The following is a 19,786-nucleotide window of genomic DNA, read 5'->3' as shown; positions in this document are numbered from 1 at the left end:
GCCCGCACCACTTCTTGCCGCCCCCATTGGCCCGGGACGGCGAACCGCGGCCAGTGGGGGCCACGATCGGCCAAACCTGCTGCGTCATTCTGTGTACAAACTGAAGTTTGGTGGTACTTATGGAAGTAATTGTACTTTAGTTACTGCAGCTGCCAAAACTAACTAAGGATATTTCCAAAGATGTGCCTTTTTCATCAATATTATTTTCCATTTAACTTTATCTTGTGTCTATTATTATGGTAATGTTAGTAGAGTTGTAAAGGTAGCTGTGCAAAGAAAGAACTTTGCTAGGGATGTAAGTCCCTGTAGCACTTCCACAGCTAGCAGTGTTCCTTCTCCTTATTTGCAAATATCTCTCTTAGTTTGAAGTGTATATGGCAGGAACTGCTGAATGTTGAATAGTTTGGAGAAGATGCAAGAAGCGTGACTCAGAGGCTGGAGCAAGACAAGGTTACAATAATCCAGATGAAAGGGACTGTAACATGAACCAGGATTTGGGCAGTGAGGATTCAGTGAAGATGGTGGATTTAGAAATGTAGAGGGAGGAGTGACAGGAGTTGGGAAGACCTTGGACGTAAGGAAGAGGAGTAGTTGAAGATATCTCCAAGGTTTGAGTGACGGGGAGCTTAGTGAAGTTCACAGTAATCCTGGGCATAAAATAGAGCCAAGAGGATTAAAGAGGACTGACCAGACATTCATGTTTGCCGAAGTTAGTTTATGTAACAGAGTGGTTTTCCATGAGGAGATATTGAGGAGGAGTCTGGACAGACTGGAAGCGATCAGTAGGAGAGGTGGATTTGAGAATCGCTATCTATATATAAACCGTATTGCTCGTTCTGTGGCACTGTGTGAGGTGGCTGATGTGAAAGATGAAACAGAAAGAGAAGAAGCTATCAGGAAGATCACCCACCCTTCCAGTCCCTTTACACCTTGAAAATCCACATTTTTTTCACTCCTACCACCCTTTATTGCCTATGGCTGAGCAAACTTCCCTCATATAGTGCTGGCTGAAGCTGGCAGGTGCCTTGATATATCTGTTTCCAGTATTTGTTGTGAGCACAGCTTGCTCAGACACAAGAGTGCCAAGTACTTTACAAGCAGGTTAACTGTTTTAAAAATTAAGACTCCCTTCCCAGTGTGTGATTCCATTTTAATGAAATATAGACTATTTGCCAACTTGTTTTTACATTATAGAAAACCGCTCCCAGCATCTCTCTCTTGTTTAATTTCTTCTACACAAGAGGAAACATTATTATTTTTTTGGTTGGTTCCTTTGTTCTACAGGTGCACACTCCTAAGCACAGCTGGCTCCTGTACCCTTTCAGAAAGATTTTTCTCAGAAAATAAAGCTAGTTGTCAATACAGCATTTAACAAGAGGGGTAGGGGCAGAAAGGAAACAACTGTAGTTCCTGCATTGTTACTTTTCTAAAATATATTCTGTTTGACGCTACAGGTGCACATTTTTGTGCGTGGCTGGCTCTTGTGCTTGTTAAGTAAAATTTGTCATGAGGAAAAAAATATTTGCCAACTTGGATTTAATGAAAAACATATTCTTTTACATACATCATATATCAGCCTTCCAATACGCCATTGGCAGGAGGCTGGCATGAAAGGAAAAACAGGACCAGTGCACCAGTCAAAATGTTTTGCAGAGGTTAGCAATGGCAACAGTGTTGCTTTCTTTTTTCCCCTTCCAAGCAGAGATTCTGCTCTCAGCTGAGTTAGTCTAGCAGCTAGTCAACCTCTCACAATCAGTTCCCATTGTTCTCCTCTCAAGCTGTGATTTTATATAAATAAATTAAAACCAATTTATAATTTCTAGAAGCTATCAGAGGGGTAGCCGTGTTAGTCTGAATCTGTAAAAAGCAACAGAGGGTCCTGTGGCACCTTAAGACTAACAGAAGTATTGGAGCATAAGCTTTCGTGGGTGAATGCCCACTTGTGTCTGATGTTAGTCTTAAAGGTGCCACAGGACCCTCTGTGGCTTCTAGAAGCTGACATTCCTAGTGTATTGTGGCTAATCTTTTTTGAGGAAGCACTAGTTACATTAAGAGCACCATGACTAGTCTCTCAAATATACCCGAATGTAACAACTCATTAGAGCCTCCCTCGAATCACACCCTCTCACCCTTTCTAGTTAGTTGCTTAGTTGCTAAGACCCTGGCTTAGCCATATGCCCCTAAAAAGAAATACTCTTTTTGATCTGCAACCATCTCACTTTAGCTCATTCCCATTTGTTTTTCGCATGATCCTTTTCCTTTCCCCCCTCCTTGGCATGACAAATTAGGATTTTAGCTCACCCCTGACTATGATATAATATATTCAAGTGCATTCATTCATTCTTTATCCAATTTTGTACTGGGGATTTCATAGCCTGGCAAATATGCAGCAACCTCTGCATTACTGATAGCTAGGAAATAAAGCTGCCTGCAGCATAGATCCTGTTGATATTCTGATTACACTAGGGAATCTCTTGGCTTCAGTCTCCAGAATTCAACTGAAGCCGTAGTTTGTCAAAGCACTGTAAATAGACACAATTCAAATTAAGAAAACTGACTATTCGCTTACATATACTAGAATGAAGTAAAAGTTTTAACTTGTGCATCTCAATACTTGTGTTGCTCAAAAGGATGAGACTACTGTAGTTAACTTTTATTTCATTTTTGACTTAGGGTAGAAAATCAATCAGGATGCCTGTCAAAAGCTCAAACCTCCTTTTACAGATATTAAAAACACGAATTGTGCAAACAGGACTAAAACTAGAGATCCCTTCAAACGTGCCAAATCATCAGGACTGCTACTGGCCACACAGTACTTGAAGAAGCTAGTTTTTAGACCTGGATGTTTTGACAATTAAACTTAACTCTGCGATCTCACCCAGCCTGACCACTCTGTTGTCACTCCAAATGTATAACAGCTTTTGGTGAAATGATGGTTACTTGGAACCAATATGACCTGTTTTTGCCAATCCAGTTTAATGCTGATTGCACATAAACTTTTAGCCATATTTTAGCACATGTTAACAAGCACATACTAATGAACATGAACAGTGTGAATTCTACTGTAAACATTACACAATTTTTTTCTAGGGTATGAACAGTTGTTGCTGGTTGTAATGTTCCCCAGGGGTACCCAGGGTTGTGAGACACTTCACCTTTAACTGTCCTTGCATGAGAAATTCTTGTCTGTGCCAACTGTGGGTCAACTCCCCACCAGCCTGTGGCAACACAAGCACTGCCTTCCAGGCCTCTGCAGGCCTCATTCTCTCTCTATAGATTAGCGATAGACACACACCAACCTCTGAGCATTCCCTGGAGTGTCCAGCCTCTTATCTACTGAACACTGAGAGAATTTACAAGACTGGCTATTCTCTAAGGAACACCACATCTTATCATAGAATATTACGGTTAGAAGAGACCTCAGGAGGTCATCTAGTCCAACCCCCTGCTCAAAGCAGGAACCACCCCAACTAAATCATCCCAGCCAGGTCTTTGTCTAGCCACGCCTTAAAATCCTCAAAAAATGGAGATTCCACCACCTCCCTAAGGTAACCCATTCCAGTGCTTCACCACCCTCCAAGTGAAATATTTTTTCCTAATATCCAACCTAGACCTCCTCCACTTCAACTTGAAACCATTGCTCCTTGTTCTGTCATCTGCCACCACTGAGAACAGCCAAGCTCTATCCTCTTTGGAACCTCCCTTCAGGTACTTGAACATAGAACACAATTCTGCTGAACACACACCACTTGGATATGTAGAGAAAACAAGAAAAAAGCTTATTATTAAAGACCAGAGATTCAAGTGAGAGTGAGTAAGAATATTGGGAATAAAAGGTTTATTTCTTCCTGCTACTTTTCTCTTTGAAGTCTTCACAATCCTTCGTTAACATTCAGTTCAAGCTGGAGAGTGGAAGGCCCAGTGTGCACCACACAGATTATAATCAGTTTACATGTAAACAGGCAGATAGATAAACATTTCTTGCCTGAAAGAAAACCTGTTTATCCACCTTTCCTGGTGAACTGTCCCTAGACACTGACCTTAAGAACATCATTTTCAATGTATATAAGTAACTCCTTACACAACATCCATGCATCCATTTGACAATGATAGATGACCAGAGTGACACAGGCTTTTATTAGCACCTCGCAACAGCACCTCTGGTTTGCTGAACTAGAATATAAATACCAGACCAGGGGAGCCCAGTAACCCCTATGCACACCCTTCCGTGACTCTTGCCAGGTAGCACTGGGAGGTTCCTGGGCAAAGTTGTGTTTAATGTTCATGTTCTAGCTGCATTTGTGTTGGGTAATATGTTGGGGCACAGCTAAAGATTTTTCTCAACTAGAATTTAAAGGGGTGTTAGAAGGGGTTCAAACATGTTCAAAACTACAGTGTAGATGAGATAGCCTTCAACTCCATCCACTTAGCATATGTTAATGTCTTCATTACCTTGGTTATACAGGAGTGTCAGAATCTACTAGCTAACACCATCTAAAAATGCAGCTTTATCTCCTAGTCAAGACAAACCCTGAAAATTCAGTTGTAGACAAACCCGATGAGCGTGGAAGATAGGACATAAGCTTAATATTTTCTGAGCATATGGGTCACGCCTTAAAGGAGATGCTGCTTAGAAATTGTTTGGTGGTTCCACATTTAAACACCAAGTTACTAACTATAATTGGAAATACACTTGCCGAGACCTTTTATTTCCAATATTAAATGGACAAGAATGTTCTGGATGTGTGTTTTTATTCTAGGTCTCTGGGCTAAGTTAGTGTAATTGCTGGCACTTATGTGCAACTACAGTTTGCTCTGAGTTCTGATAGCATAAAGCACAAAGCCTGTGTCTGAATTCCCCCTCACTGCACAGAGTCTAAAAGGCATTTATATTCCTGACCCCTTTGCATACAAATTCACCACAATTTGACAGCATAAGCCCCAAACATTGTTCACTTTTTAGATCCCTTCCACAAATTTTAATAGTATATTTTGATGGAAATTAAGACTTGCATTAAAAAAACACACTAGACCTCTAGAATTGCTCTTGATATGTTGGAATGACAGCTCCTTGGATTAGAAAAATAAACATGAAGTTAATTTATCTTTATGTAAATATTTAGCAGTACTATATTGGCAAAACACTTCTGCAATTCAACGGGTTGAAATACAAAAATAATAAAAGATTTAGGACAAATCTAAGTAGACTGAAGTACAGTAATTGAGAAAGATGCTCAAATAAAAAGGCTACCTTAATGTACTGTCTTACTTTAAAATGTTGACTGCTGTATGAATTAGACTAGGTAATACAGCACATAAGCCTCAGACATGATGCTGTGGATTATTCTGCAGCATTAGAATACTTGTTTAGAATATTTGGGACTTGTTTTCTTTGCCAGTTTCTTGAGCACATTTTTTTTATGAAGCCGTCAGCCCAGTCTTTCTAATCTTCTGAGATGTCAAGGTCTCATATTAGGCTTCCTACATTACTGGGCAGCCACAGTGCCAAACATCTTAGTTGCTAGAACTGGCTCATTTTTTAAAATTAAAACAAACGCTCATCAGCAAGAATAGGCAACTTAAAGTTTGTGCCCATTTACAAAGTTATACAAGTCACTTTAGTGTTACACTGACATTTACATCTTTTATTCATGGTGCACCAATCTTTAAAGCAAAAGCCTATTTAATGGTAAATGTATGTAGATTATGTACCTTATTGTGTTTCCTAATGATAGAAGTCCCAATTTTTAAATTTTAAAACCTTTATGCATCTCTGTACTCTCTTTGGTTAAGATAATTTGAAATAACTTTCATAACATTGATCCTCCATAACTCAGGAATGAATTTTAAGCCACAGACATCCAGGTTGGGGAGCAAAGCCAAGAGTCAGCACCAAAGTCAACTGCCAGATACCAGAGCCAGGGCTCAAGCCAGAGTCAGAACCAGAACTCAAAGCTGAGGGTCAAGCCAGAGTCAGGGTCACAAGTCGGAGCTGGAGCCAGGATGTGTAACTGATGATTGGAGGTGAGGCAAGCATCAAGCATGGAGCAGGAGCACAGTGAGAACAGTAGTGGAAGCAGGAACAGAGCAGGAATTAGGAACAGGGTTGGGTGCAGGAGACAGGCACAAGCAGGGTCCAATGCAGCCACAATATGACATCACTTGTTGCTCAAACTTCCTGTCTCTCTCTCTGGCTTAAATAGCATAGTTGGACCAATTGGTGGAACTAGTTATCCTCCAATCAAGGTTCCTGTTGGTCATGCCTTGATTGAGGCTATAGTCCTACTAGTTTCTCAGTCCATCAGGTTTCAATAGAGAGTGAGTCGAGGGGAGGATTTGGTGGCTGTGTAGGGACTCCCAGGTGTAGGATATCACAGGTTTGTTGTTTCAATAGATGCCTTTCTACCAAAAAAACTCCAACAAAGTATATATTGTTCACTAACCAAATTAACACTGTAGCCTGCAATGTCTGTTCACTGCAGTTTGGCATCTTTTTTTACAGTTTGGTAAAGCTTATCATTTTACTTTACTTCTGATTCCCACCTCCCCACCACCTTTTGAGTATTTCTATCCCTCAGTATACAATACAGTCATTGTTTATCTTCAAGCCATGTAATCTTGTTTCATTGTCCAGTGGGTACTTTACTTTATTTCCCATTTGCTTAATGTACCAGCACCTAAGCCATTTCTTTACTCTGGATATGTTTCTCCCCCACTACTACAAATTAAAGCTGATCTATGAATGTTTGGCTAGCAAAACAGATGCAGTTGCGCAACGAATAACTTGATTCTAGTGCTTTGGAATATGTTTGTGTGCACTTACTATGCATCTACTAGAGACCACATTAGAGCTCATGGCTTAGAGCTGAAGAAGTTTGGTGCAGTGCTTCAATGCCACTTGATTATCCATTAATCATGTAGTTTAGATGGGCATGCATATTATATTGCATTATTATAGGGACTTAGGGACTTAGGCTGAGTGTTGCAGTGCCTACAGTTTAGGCATTTAGCCTAAAGTGGAATCTTCATGCATTGCACAGGAAGAGTTAGGTCCTGAAGAATGAGATTCACGGAAGCCAGGAAGCTGAACAGGGAGCCACCTAGGCTAGCCAATAGGAAATATAGAGAAGAGAGATGTGGCTTAAGGCCTGCCCCACAAAGGGACTTGTGTACCTAAAATGGCAGTTAGCTGCCTAAGTCCCTTTGTGGATCTTACACTTAAAGGCTTCCACATCATACTATTTACTACTGTTGTCTGGGGTAAAGGCAGAATCATAAGTAGATAAATGATCCAAATAACATGGTCTTCATAACATAAACATTAATTTGAAATAAAGGAATAAAAGAGGTCTAGGATTCAGGTCACATGCACATCACCCAGTAGGTCCTGTGTTTCAAATCCAGCCTTGGTTAGTAATACTGAACAAAATTCATTACCAGCAGGAGGCTAAGTGATTAATAATAATTATTATTAATAATGCAACTATGTTCTCAGCTCCATTGTAGTGGACAAATGTCCACATCACTAAGATACCCCCCTAAACATGACATTTGTCATGCTTGACAAAGAGTGCATGGGTTGAGTGGGTGTGGGAAACTAGCCCTTAGAAGGTTTAGGCGTGCTGATGCTGGTGAATCTGCTTTTAGTATAATGGATGACTTCAATCTCTGGTGTTGTCACTTTGGCAGCTTCTACCCATACATAATTTGATTATTTTTAAGTACCAGGAAGATGCTTGAATAGCTCCTTTATACACATATAAAACTTTTTTTTAGTTTAGTCAGTCATACCAGAGAGGAGGATTTGATGCAATACCTTTGATTTCAGTTGTTTCTAAAGATACTGTTCTCTCAAAAGAGCCAGCAGTGCCCTACTCCACACCCAGCTTAACTCCTTAATATTAAATTGTGGGGGCATTGGAAATGCAATGGCACCTGCAGCTAATGTTAACATGGTTGCTATTATTATGTTTAACATATCTATTCATTTTGGACCTCGCTGCCCTTGTTTCCTTCTAGCCTTCTTTTTGTTCATGCTTCAACTATACTTGCTGGTCTTATATTGATTGATGAGATGGCAATTTAGTGTGAGAACAGGCCAGACTTCACTAGTTTTTATGCAGTTCCTGTATCTCAGGTGTTTTAAGTGACAATGAAGCCTGTGATCCACAACTTATAGTTTAAACCCTTAGGTTACTTTCTTGCTTCCGTGATTTTTGGAGCATTTTGCCCTTGCTATTACGTCAAACTTCTGATGCTAACTGGTCTAGTGGCTAATCATCATAATTGACCTAATTATTCCTCTTTTAAACGCCCTTCTCTGTCTCAGCTGGGCGATTTTTCAATGTCTTAACTTTCTCCAATCCTCCCTTGCAGTTTAAATATTAGAGAATATTGTTTCCTAAAAATGCAGTGCTTATCTTCTAATTCTTCTGGTTCCAGTAAGACAGAGTAGTGGGTATAGCAGAAGGCGGTGTCAGAAAACAGTCTCTGTTTCACATGCTGTGTATGATGTTGGGCAAGTTATTTAATGTTTCTGGGCCTATTCATGAGGGTGCTAGTTCTGAGCTAAGGCTGTTCTGAATTCATAATCATGGAAAACCCCCTTTGTGGGAGTTGAAGGGCTGACTCCTAACCAGAGTCCTTGTTGTACTTAGGGGCGATCTTTGGAAATGTGCTTCCTAGAAGGGGCTATGTGGTAGCTTGTAACTGCTGGCAATGATAGCACTTCATAGCCTCTGGAGAGAAAGCAAAGCGCACATGCAGGCCTGTTTAGGTGGTTTGGCTTGCTGGGAATATAACAGTGTAGTCAGAGAGTTTTGCAGCCTTGAATAACCATGATCAGGAAACACGGGTCTCTGTCCAAGAGAAGTGCTGGCTGGGGAGCTGGTAGCCTAGCGTGGGTGTCTTTGCTGAACCATGTGGGTGGGGAGGAGTGAATCATAGACTGGAAGGGACCTCGAGAGATCTTTTAGTCCAGTCCCCTGCACTCAAGGCAGGGCTAAGTATTATCTAGACCATGCATGACAGGAGTTTGTCTAACTGCTCTTTAAAATCTCCAGTGATGGAGATTTCACAAAGTCCCTAGGCAATTTATTCCAGTGTTTAACCACCCTGACAGTTAGGAAGCTTTGCCTAATGGCCTACCTAAACTGCCCTTGCTGCAATTTAAGCCCATTGTTTCTTATCCTATCCTCACAGGTTAAAGAGAACAAATTTTCTCCCTCATCCTTGCAACAAATTTTATGTACTTCAAAACTGTTATTATATCCTCCCTCCTCAGTCTTCTCTTCTCCAGACTAAACAAACCAATTTTTTTCAATTTTTCCTCATAGATCATGTTTTCTAGTCCTTTAATCATTTTTGTTGCTCTTCTCTGGACTTTTTCCAATTTGTCCACATCTTTCCTGAAATGTGGCTCCCAGAACTGGACACAATACTTCAGTTGTGGCCTAATCAGCATGGAGTAGAGTGGCAGAATTACTTCTCGTGTCTTGCTTACAACACTTAGGCTAATACATCCCAGAATGATGTTTGCTTTTTTTGTAACAGCGGTACACTGTTGACTCATATTTAGCTTATGGTCCACTATGACCCCAGATCCCTTTTTGCAGTACACCTTCCCATTTCCCATTTTGTAGGTGTGCAACTGATTTTTCCTTCCTAAGTGGAGTACTTTGCATTTGTCCATATTGAATTTCATCCTATTTACTTCAGACCATTTCTCTAGTTTCTCCAGATCATTTTGAATTTTAATCCTATCATCCAAAGCACTTGCTATTGTTCACAACATCTATAAGTGTACTCTCTATGCCATTATCAAAATCATTGAGGAAGATATTGAACAGAACTGGATCCAGAACTGATCCCTGCAGGACCCCATTTGATATGTCCTTTCAGCTTGACTGTGAACCACTGATAACTACTCTCTGTGAATGGTTTTCCAACCGTTATGCACCCATGTTATCATGGCTCCATCTAGGTTGTATTTCACTACTTTGTTTATGACAAGGTCATGCAAGATAATATCAAAAGCCTTATTAATGTCAAGATATACCATATCTACCACTTCCCCCCATCCATAAAGTTTGTTACCCTATCAAAGAAAGCTATTAGGTTGGTTTGACATGATTTGTTCTTGAGAAATCCATGCTTACTGTTAATTATCAACTTATTATCATCTTCTAGGTGTTTGATCACTTAATTATTTGCTCCATTATCTTTCTGGGTACTGATGTTAAGCTAACTGGTCCATAATTCCCCAGGTTGTTTTTATTTCCCTTTTTATAGATTAGAACTATATTTGCCCTTTTCCAGGCCTCTGGAATCTCACTTGTCTTCCATGACTTTTAAAAGATAACTGCTAATTGCTCAGATATCTCCTCAGTCAGCTCCTTGAGTGTTCTAGGATGTATTTCATCAGGCCCTGGTGACTTGAAAATATCCAGCTTGTCTAAGTAATTTTTAACTTGTTCTTTCCCTGTTTTAGCCTCTGATCGTACCTCATTTTCACTGGCATTCATTAAGGTAGATGAACAATTGCTACTAAAATTTTTGGTGAAAACCGAAACAAAGAAGTCATTAAGCACCTCTGCCATTTCCACATTTTCTGTTACTGTCTTCCCCGCCTCATTGAATAACGGGACTACTCTGTCCTTGGTCTTCCTCTTGCTTCTAATATTTGTGTAAAATGTTACCCTTTATTTGTCTGGCTAATTTAATCTTGTTTTGTGCCTTGGCCTTTCTAATTTTGTCCCTGCATACTTGTGTTATATTCATCTTTTGTTATTTGACCTAATTTCCACTGCTTATAGGATTCTTTTTTGAGTTTCAGATCACTGAAGATCTGATTAAGCCAAAGAGGTCTCTTGCAATACTTCCTATGTTTCCTGTGCAGTGGGATGGTTTGCTCGTGTGTCCTTAATAATCTCTCTCTGAGAAACTGCCCACTCTCTTGAACTGTTTTTCCTCTTAGACTTGCTTGCCAAGGGATCTTACCTATCAACTCACTGGGTTTGCTAAAGTCTGCCTTCTTTAAATCAATTTTCCTTATTTTGCTGCTTTCCCTCCTACTATTACTTACAATCATGAACACTATCATTTCATGATCACTTTCACCCAAGCTGCCTTCCACTTTCAAGTGCTCCACCAGATCTTTCTGCTTGTCAAAATCAAATCTAGAATAGGGTTACCATCCGTCCGGCTTTCCCCGGACATGTCCAGCTTTTTCAGTGTTAAATGGCCATCCGGGGGGGATTTCTAATCAAGTAGAAATGTCCGGGATTTCCCCCTTCCCCTTGTGCGGCACGGCTGATTGGATGCCTGGCCTGATTGAAAGCCGCTCGCAGCCACTAGGGCCTCTAGCAGCCAGAGTCCCTCCCCCTCCCCCGCTCCCTTCTCCCCCACAGAGCAGCAGGGCTGTGTTTGATTCCACGTGGAGCCTGCATTTCTCCCTCTGCCGGGTGAGTGGGAGGAGCAGGGCAGGCGGCGGGTGTGTGTGTGTGTGTAGAGGCTGCAGGGGCGGGGGGGTGCAGAGGCTGCAGGGCGAGTGGGGAGCAGGGGGCACAGAGGCTGCAGGGGCGGGGGGGTGCAGAGGCTGTAGGGTGAGTGGGGAGCAGGGGGCACAGAGGCTGCAGGGCAAGGAGGGTGCAGAGGCTGCAGGGCGAGTGGGAGCAGGGGGCACAGAGGCTGCAGGGGCAGGGGGGGTGCAGAGGCTGCAGGGCGAGTGGGGAGCAGGGGGCACAGAGGCTGCAGGGGCGGGGGGGTGCAGAGGCTGCAGGGCGAGTGGGAGCAGGGGCACAGAGGCTGCAGGGGCGGAGGTGTGCAGAGGCTGCAGGATGAGGAGGAGCAGGGCAGTCAAGGGCACAGGGGCTGCGGGGCGAGTGGGGAGCAGGGAAGCACTTAACAACCCCCAACCAAGATCAGAGCGGGAGGGAGGAGGGGGAATGCAGGGTGCTCAGAGGAGGGGGCAGAGTTGAGGCAGGGACTTTGGGGAAGGGTTTGGAATGGGGGCGGAGAAGGGGTGAGGTTGGGGCAGGGCCGGGGGTGGGGAAGAAGCGGGGCCGGGGGCGGGCCCGGGGCCCCGTGGAGTGTCCTCTTTTTTAAATGTTTGAATATGGTAACCCTAATCTAGAACAGCCTCCAGAACATTCCAAGAACTTGGTGAATAATCTGTGCCCTGCTGTGTTATTTTCCCAATAGAAATCTGGGTAGTTGAAGTCCCCCAACACCACCAAGTCATGTGCTTTGGATGATTTTGTTAGTTGTTTATAAAAAGCCTCATCCACTTCCTCTTAGAATCATAGAAACATAGAATATCAGGGTTGGAAAGGACCTCAGGAGGTCATCTAGTCCAACCCCCTGCTTAGCGCAGGACCAATTCCCAACTAAATCATTGCAGCAAGGGCTTTGTCAAGCCTGACCTTAAAAACCTCAAAGGAAGGAGATTCCACCACCTCCCTAGGTAACCCATTCCAGTGCTTCACCACCCTCCTACTGAAAAAGGTTTTCCTAATATCCAGCCTAGACCTCCTACACTTCAACTTGAGACCATTACTCCTGTTCTGTGATCTGGTGCCATTGAGAACAGTCTAGATCCATCCTCCATACCTTTCAGGTAGTTGAAAGCAGCTATCAAATCCCCCCTCATTCTTCTCTTCTGCAGACTAAACAATCCCAGTTCCCTCAGCCTCTCCTCATAAGTCATGTGTTCCAGCCCCCTAATCATTTTTGTTGCCCTCTGCTGGACTCTTTCCAATTTTTCTACATCTTTCCCATAGTGTGGGGCCCAAAACTGGACACAGTACTCCAGATGAGGCCTCACCAATGTCGAATAGAGGGGAATGATCACGTCCCTCGATCTGCTGGCAATGCCCTTACATATAGAGCCCCAAATGCCGTTAGCCTTCTTGGCAACAAGGGCACACTGTTGACTCGTATCCAGTTTCTCATCCACTGTAACCCCTAGGTTCTTTTCTGCAGAACTGCTGCCTAGCAACTCGGTCCCTAGTCTGTAGCAGTGGATGGGATTCTTCCGTCCTAAGTGCAGGACTCTGCACTTGTCCTTGTTGAACCTCATCAGGTTTCTTTTGGCCCAATCCTCTAATTTTTCTAGGTCCCTCTGTATCCTATCCCTACCTTCCAGCATATCTTCCACTCCTCCCAGTTTAGTGTCATCTGCAAACTTGCTGAGAGTGCAGTCCATGCCATCCTCCAGATCATTAATGAAGATATTGAACAAAACCAGCCCCAGGACCGACCCTTGAGGCACTCTGCTTGATACCGGATACCAACTAGACATGGAGCCACTGATCACTACCCATTGAGCCCTTTATCAAGTGGTAGCAGAGCCGACGAGGGGGGAGGCCATTTTAGATTTGATTCTGGTAAGTAGTGAGGACCTTGTTGAGGAAGTGGTAGTGGGGGACAACTTGGGCTCCAGTGATCATGAGCTAATTCGGTTTAAACTAAATGGAAGGAGTACCAGAATTAAGTCAAAGACTAGGGTTTATAATTTTAAAAAGACCAATTTTAACAAATTAAGGGGACTGGTAAGGGAAGTGGATTGGGCAAACGCATTAAGGGATCTAAAGGCAGAAGAAGCCTGGGATTACTTTAAGTTAAAGATGCAAGAGCTGTCAGAGGCCTGTATCCCCAAAAAGGGAAAAAGATTACTAAGCAAGAGATTTAGACCGAGCTGGATGAGCGACCAACTGAAAGGGGCGATTAGGAAAAAACAGAAAGCGTACAAAGAGTGGAAGAGGGGAGGGATCAGTAAGGAAACTTACCTTAGTGAAGTCAGAGAATGTAGAGATAGAGTGAGAAAGGCCAAAGGCCGTGTAGAGTTGGACTTAGCAAGGGGAATTAAAAGCAATAGTAAGAGGTTTTACAGCCATATAAATAGGAAGAAAGCAAAGAAAGAAGAAGTGGGACCGCTGAAGACTATAGCCGGAGAGGAGATTAAAGATAATCTAGGCATGGCGCAATATCTCAATGAATATTTTGCATCGGTGTTTAATGAGGCCAATGAAGGTATCAGGGATACTAGCACCGTTACAGAGGGGCATACAGGATGGGGGATTACCGCATCCGAGGTAGAAACAAAACTAGAACGCCTTAATGGGACTAAGTCGGGTGGACCGGACGATCTTCATCCGAGAATATTGAAGGAATTGGCGCGGGAAATAGCAGGCCCATTAGCAATTATATTTAATGAATCTGTAAACTCGGGGGTGGTCCCGTTAGACTGGAGAATAGCCAATGTGGTTCCTATTTTCAAGAAAGGGAAAAAAAGTGACCCGGGTAACTATAGGCCTGTTAGTTTAACATCAGTAGTGTGCAAGGTGCTGGAGAAGATTCTGAAAGAGAAACTAGTTGAGGACCTTGAGGTTAATGGCAAATGCGATAAATTACAGCATGGTTTTACGAAGGGCAGATCGTGCCAAACGAATCTGATCTCCTTCTTTGAGAAAGTAACGGACTTATTAGATAAGGGAAATGCGGTGGACCTAATATACCTGGATTTCAGTAAAGCGTTTGATACAGTACCCCATGAGGAATTATTGGTTAAAATGAAAAACATGGGGATCGATATGAAAATCCAGAGGTGGATAAGGAATTGGTTAATGGGGAGAATGCAGCGGGTCGTATTAAAAGGTGAATTGTCGGGTTGGAAGGAGGTTACTAGTGGAGTGCCTCAAGGTTCGGTTTTGGGACCCATTTTATTTAATCTATTTATAACTGACCTCGGGACCGATTGCAAGAGTGGGCTGATAAAGTTTGCGGATGATACGAAGGTGGGAGGAGTTGCAAACTCGGAGGAGGATAGGGATATTCTGCAGGGAGACTTGAATGAGCTTGTGAATTGGAGTATCAGAAATAGGATGAAATTTAATAGTGAAAAGTGTAAGGTGATGCACTTGGGGATGAATAATAACAATTTTAGTTACAAGATGGGGACGCATTGGTTAGAAGTAACGGAAGAGGAGAAGGACCTAGGGGTCCTCGTGGACCGCAGGATGACTATGAGTCGACAATGTGACGTGGCGGTGAAAAAAGCCAATGCGGTCTTGGGATGTATTAGGCGAGGTATATCTAGTAGGGATAGGGCGGTCCTGCTTCCGTTGTATAAGGTGCTGGTGAGACCACATTTGGAGTACTGTGTGCAGTTCTAGTCTCCCATGTTTAAAAAAGATGAACTCAAACTGGAACGGGTGCAGAGAAGGGCGACTAAGATGATCAGAGGAATGGAAAACCTGTCGTATGAAAAGAGATTAGAGGAGCTTGGGTTGTTTAGTCTGACAAAGCGAAGGCTGAGGGGGGATATGATTGCTATCTTCAAATATATCAGAGGGGTTAATACAAGGGAGGGAGAAGAATTATTCCAGCTTAGTACTAATGTGGACACGAGAACGAATGGATATAAACTGGCCGGGGGGAAGTTCAGGCTTGAAATTAGACGAAGGTTTCTGACCGTCAGAGGGGTGAAATATTGGAACGGCCTTCCGAGGGAAACGGTGGGGGCGGCGGACCTGTCTGGTTTTAAGATTAAGTTGGATAAGTTTATGGAGGGAATGGTTTAATGGTAAAACATAGTAGCCAAGGAAAACCAAGCAATGGTACGTGAATAGCATAATGGCCAACAAGGGTCAGGCTAGAGACTCTTGCCTATACGCTCGGGGTATTACTGATCGCCATATTTGGGGTCGGGAAGGAATTTTCCTCCAGGGTAGATTGGCTGAGCCTCTGGAGGTTTTTCGCCTTCCTCCGCAGCATGGGGCAGGGATCACTAGCAGGAGGGTCTCAGCCGATTGAGGTCACTAAAACACAGGATTGGGGACTTCAACGGCAGAGTCCAGGGAAGGGTCTTGCGGCCTGCAGCATGCAGGGGGTCAGACCAGATGATCATAATGGTCCCTTCTGACCTTAAAGTCTATGAGTCTATGAGCCCAATGATCTAACCAGCTTTCTATCCACCTTATAGTCCATTCATCCAGCTCATACTTCTTTATATGCCGGCAAGAATACTGTGGGAGATCGTATCAAAAGCTTTGCTAAAGTCAAGGAATAACACACCCACTGCTTTCCCCTCATCCACAGACCCTGTTATCTCCTCATAGAAAGGAATTAGGTTAGTCAGGCATGACTTGCCCTTGGTGAATCCATGCTGACTGTTCCTGATCACTTTCCTCTCCTCTAAGTGCTTCAGAATTGATTCCTTGAGGACCTGCTCCATGATTTTTCCAGGGACTGAGGAGAGGTTGACTGACTTGTAGTTCCCCAGATCCTTCTTCTTCCCTTTTTTAAAGATGGGCACTACATCAGCCTTTTTCCACTCATCCAGGAACTCCCCCGATCACCATGAGTTTTCAAAGATAATGGCCAATGGTTCTGCAATCACATCCACCAATTCCTTTAGCACCCTCAGTTGCAACGCATCCGGCCCCATGGACTTGTGCTCATCCAGCTTTTCTAAATAGTTCCGAACCACTTCTTTCTCCACAGAGGGCTGGTCACCTCCTCCCCTTGCTATGCTGCCCAGTGCAGCAGTCTGGGACCTGACCTTGTTCATGAAGACAGAGGCAAAAAAAGCATTGAGTACATTAGCTTTTTCCACATCCTCTGTCACAAGGTTGCCTCCCTCATTCAGTAAGGGGCCCACACTTTCCTTGACTATCTTCTTGTTGCTAACATACCTGAAGAAACCCTTCTTGTTACTCTTAACATCGCTTTCTAGCTGCAACTCCAAGTGTGATTTGGGCTTCCTGATTTCACTCCTGCTTGCCTGAGCAATAGTTTTATACTCCTCCCTGGTCATTTGTCCAATCTTCCACTTCTTGTAAGCTTCTTTTTTGCGTTTAAGATCAGCAAGGATTTTGTGGGCATTCACCCACGAAAGCTTTTGCTCCAATATTTCTGTTAGTCTTAAAGGTGCCACAGGACCCTCTGTTGCTTTTTAAGGATTTCACTGTTAAGCCAAGCTGATCGCCTGCCATATTTACTATTCTTTCTACACATCGGGATGGTTTGTTCCTGCAACCTCAACAAGAATTCTTTAAAATACAGCCAGCTCTTCTGGAATCCTTTCCCCTTCATGTTATTCATCTGTAGCTCTTCTTCATTAGGTGGTCTGTAGTAGATTCCCTACCATGACATCACCCTTGTTTTTTACTCCTTTTATCCAAGTCTGCTTCCTGTTTCCATCTCAACCTCAGTCCAAGTGTATACTTTTTTGATATATAAGGCAACATCACCTCCCTTTTTTCCCTGCCTGTCTTTCCTGAGCAAGCTGTAACTTTCTATACCAATATTCCAGTCATGTGTACTATCTCACCAAGTCTCTGCGATGCTAACTATGTCATAGTTTCTTTATTGACTAGCATTTCTAGTTCTTCCTGCTTATTGCCAATACTTCTTGCATTAGTATACAGACATCTAAGATACTGATTTGATTCACCCCATATTCTCTCTTGTCTTTCCCTTTGCTGAGACTTAACCCTGGGGCATTAAAGCGTTCCATGGAGAGCTGTTTTGGGACTGATACTTTCATTATGTGGTACACTGTAATTGCCAAACTGTGATGATCTTCTGCTACTTACTGTCCCTTTATTAAGATTCAGAGAACATCACCTGTCATGGAAAGATTTGTTGCTGTGTGTCAGAGCTTCCTCAAATATAAGGGGCCTTGTTGGCTTGAAACTACACAGTGAAATGTAAATTTATGCTGTCCTACTTCATCTAGTCCCCTTGTAACCTGGGGGGATTGACCCTGATGGAGAGCTTCTTTATCATGGGGAAGGGCTCTAAGGTACATTAAGGGCTTGATAAGCTTCATTACATCTGAAACTTCTGCTGGCAAAGAAAGACTCTAGGCTGAATTTGAACCGACATGTTCAAAACTAGCATTTGGATGATTGAGCCTTTGTATTGTGGAAAAATCCACTCCTTTCAGTCTGCCAAATGTGATGCAAACCCTTGTCTAGAGCATCTGAGTGTGTGAAAGGGCTGGGGGTTCTTCCTCCTGTAGCTTTCATCTTGGCTACCTGACATCTTTTGCTATGTTCTTCAAGCAGTGGCAAGGATGCATGCAAGATGTCCTTGTGGGAGCTGAGGGAAGGAAACCTCTGTAGGTAGGGTAGTAGGGTAGCTACTGCAGTGGTTACAGCAGCTGGTATGTTGCCCATCTTTTATATCGCTCCTCAAGCCCGCTCTCAAAATCCCACTATGTGCTTAAGCAGAAGTCTGCCCCCCCTTTATGTTTCTGCAATATTTATTGAAAAAGGCCAGAATTTGGCCCTTTATCAGGTGACGAGGGCTTGTGATATCCCAGATAGGGTACTGCACTGCCTTATTATGCATCTTCTCTGATTTAATATACTGCTTGCCAGGTCCATCTGGTCTTTGAACTTGAGGCGTCTGATCTAGAGCCAAAATAATCAACTCCTTCATTGAAAGTTTCTATTTTGAGTTCCATTCAGACAGATCCCTTTAGGTTTTTAAGTTGAGAGCTAGATATGTTTCCAAGTATTGTATGGTAGCCAACTGCCGATTTGATATTAATTTATTGGCAATGTGACCATGGAAAATACTGAAGTGTATTGTGTACAGTTTTGATGGCAAAATGGCAAATTTGTGATGGTAGCAGAGAGTGGAGCAGGCAGACAATCTACGCACACAACTTCCTCTAAGAATATCTGCAAGTGAATAAGATGTTAGGGTCATGATTACAAAAGTGTCTTTTGAAATACTGTAACTGGATATTAAATCATTTTGAAGTAGGATATTGGGCAGTGATGTCTCTTGTTCTTTATTTTGATTGTGGTTTCATCACTTTGTATTCAAGCTGAGAGGATATTCGTCTCAGCTCAGTAACATTTTATGCTCAAATTGAGAAACTATACTTTAGGTCTTTAAAAGAACCCAAAGCTTTTTTAATGAATTACAATGAAAAAGAAGCATGTCAAATGAAGAATTGTGTGTGTGTGTGATGTAATTAATATTAACCCCAATCCTATAAACTGTAATACTCAACTTTGCACACGAGTAGCTCTATTGACTACAAGGGGACTACTACTCATCTACATGAAGTTGTACATTTGTACATGAAATTAAACACTTGCCTGACTTTTATTTATAAATATCTTTACAGAGGAAGAATTTGTTGGGGTAGGGAGGAGGGAGAGAATGTAGGAGAGTTTATTTTAATTTGTGAAATACTATTTAAAACCCACATGTTCCTAGAAGGGTAATCATGAAACCTAAAGAATAAAACAATCCAGAAGCGCAACCTTTGGTTTTGTGATCTAGTTTATTAACAAGCATCTTAATTAACAAGACAACATGCTGTACAGAACCTGGAATAGAACTACTGTGGATTGACTGGACTTCAAATGCTGTTGGACTATGGCATATGATGTCCAACTGCATGATCTCTAAAGCATGATTAGGGCTGTTTCAATACACAGACATACACTGCTCACTTTCAGATCCTGTAGTATACTACAGAGTGGGGAAATTTCCCAAAAATACAAACTCAAATATTTACAAAAGGTTTTCACTATCGCTCTGAACTAGGGTAGACAGAAGTTATACACATTTTTCCTACATTTACCAAATAAAATCTTTGCCTTCAACTTTATTTTGTTTGTTTCTATACAAACCAACCTCCTCCATTATTAGTCTACCAGTGTGGACCCATTTTGGACACAAAGGGGTAACCCATCAGCTAGAAAAATTTCATTGCTACCCTGTTAGGTACAGCTGGTGGTCACCACCAGGTGAGATGTGC

This window comes from Trachemys scripta, chromosome 9 (assembly GCF_013100865.1).
Source record: "Trachemys scripta elegans isolate TJP31775 chromosome 9, CAS_Tse_1.0, whole genome shotgun sequence".
Lineage (NCBI taxonomy): Eukaryota > Metazoa > Chordata > Testudines > Emydidae > Trachemys > Trachemys scripta.
Note: the sequence above shows the minus strand (reverse complement) of the source record.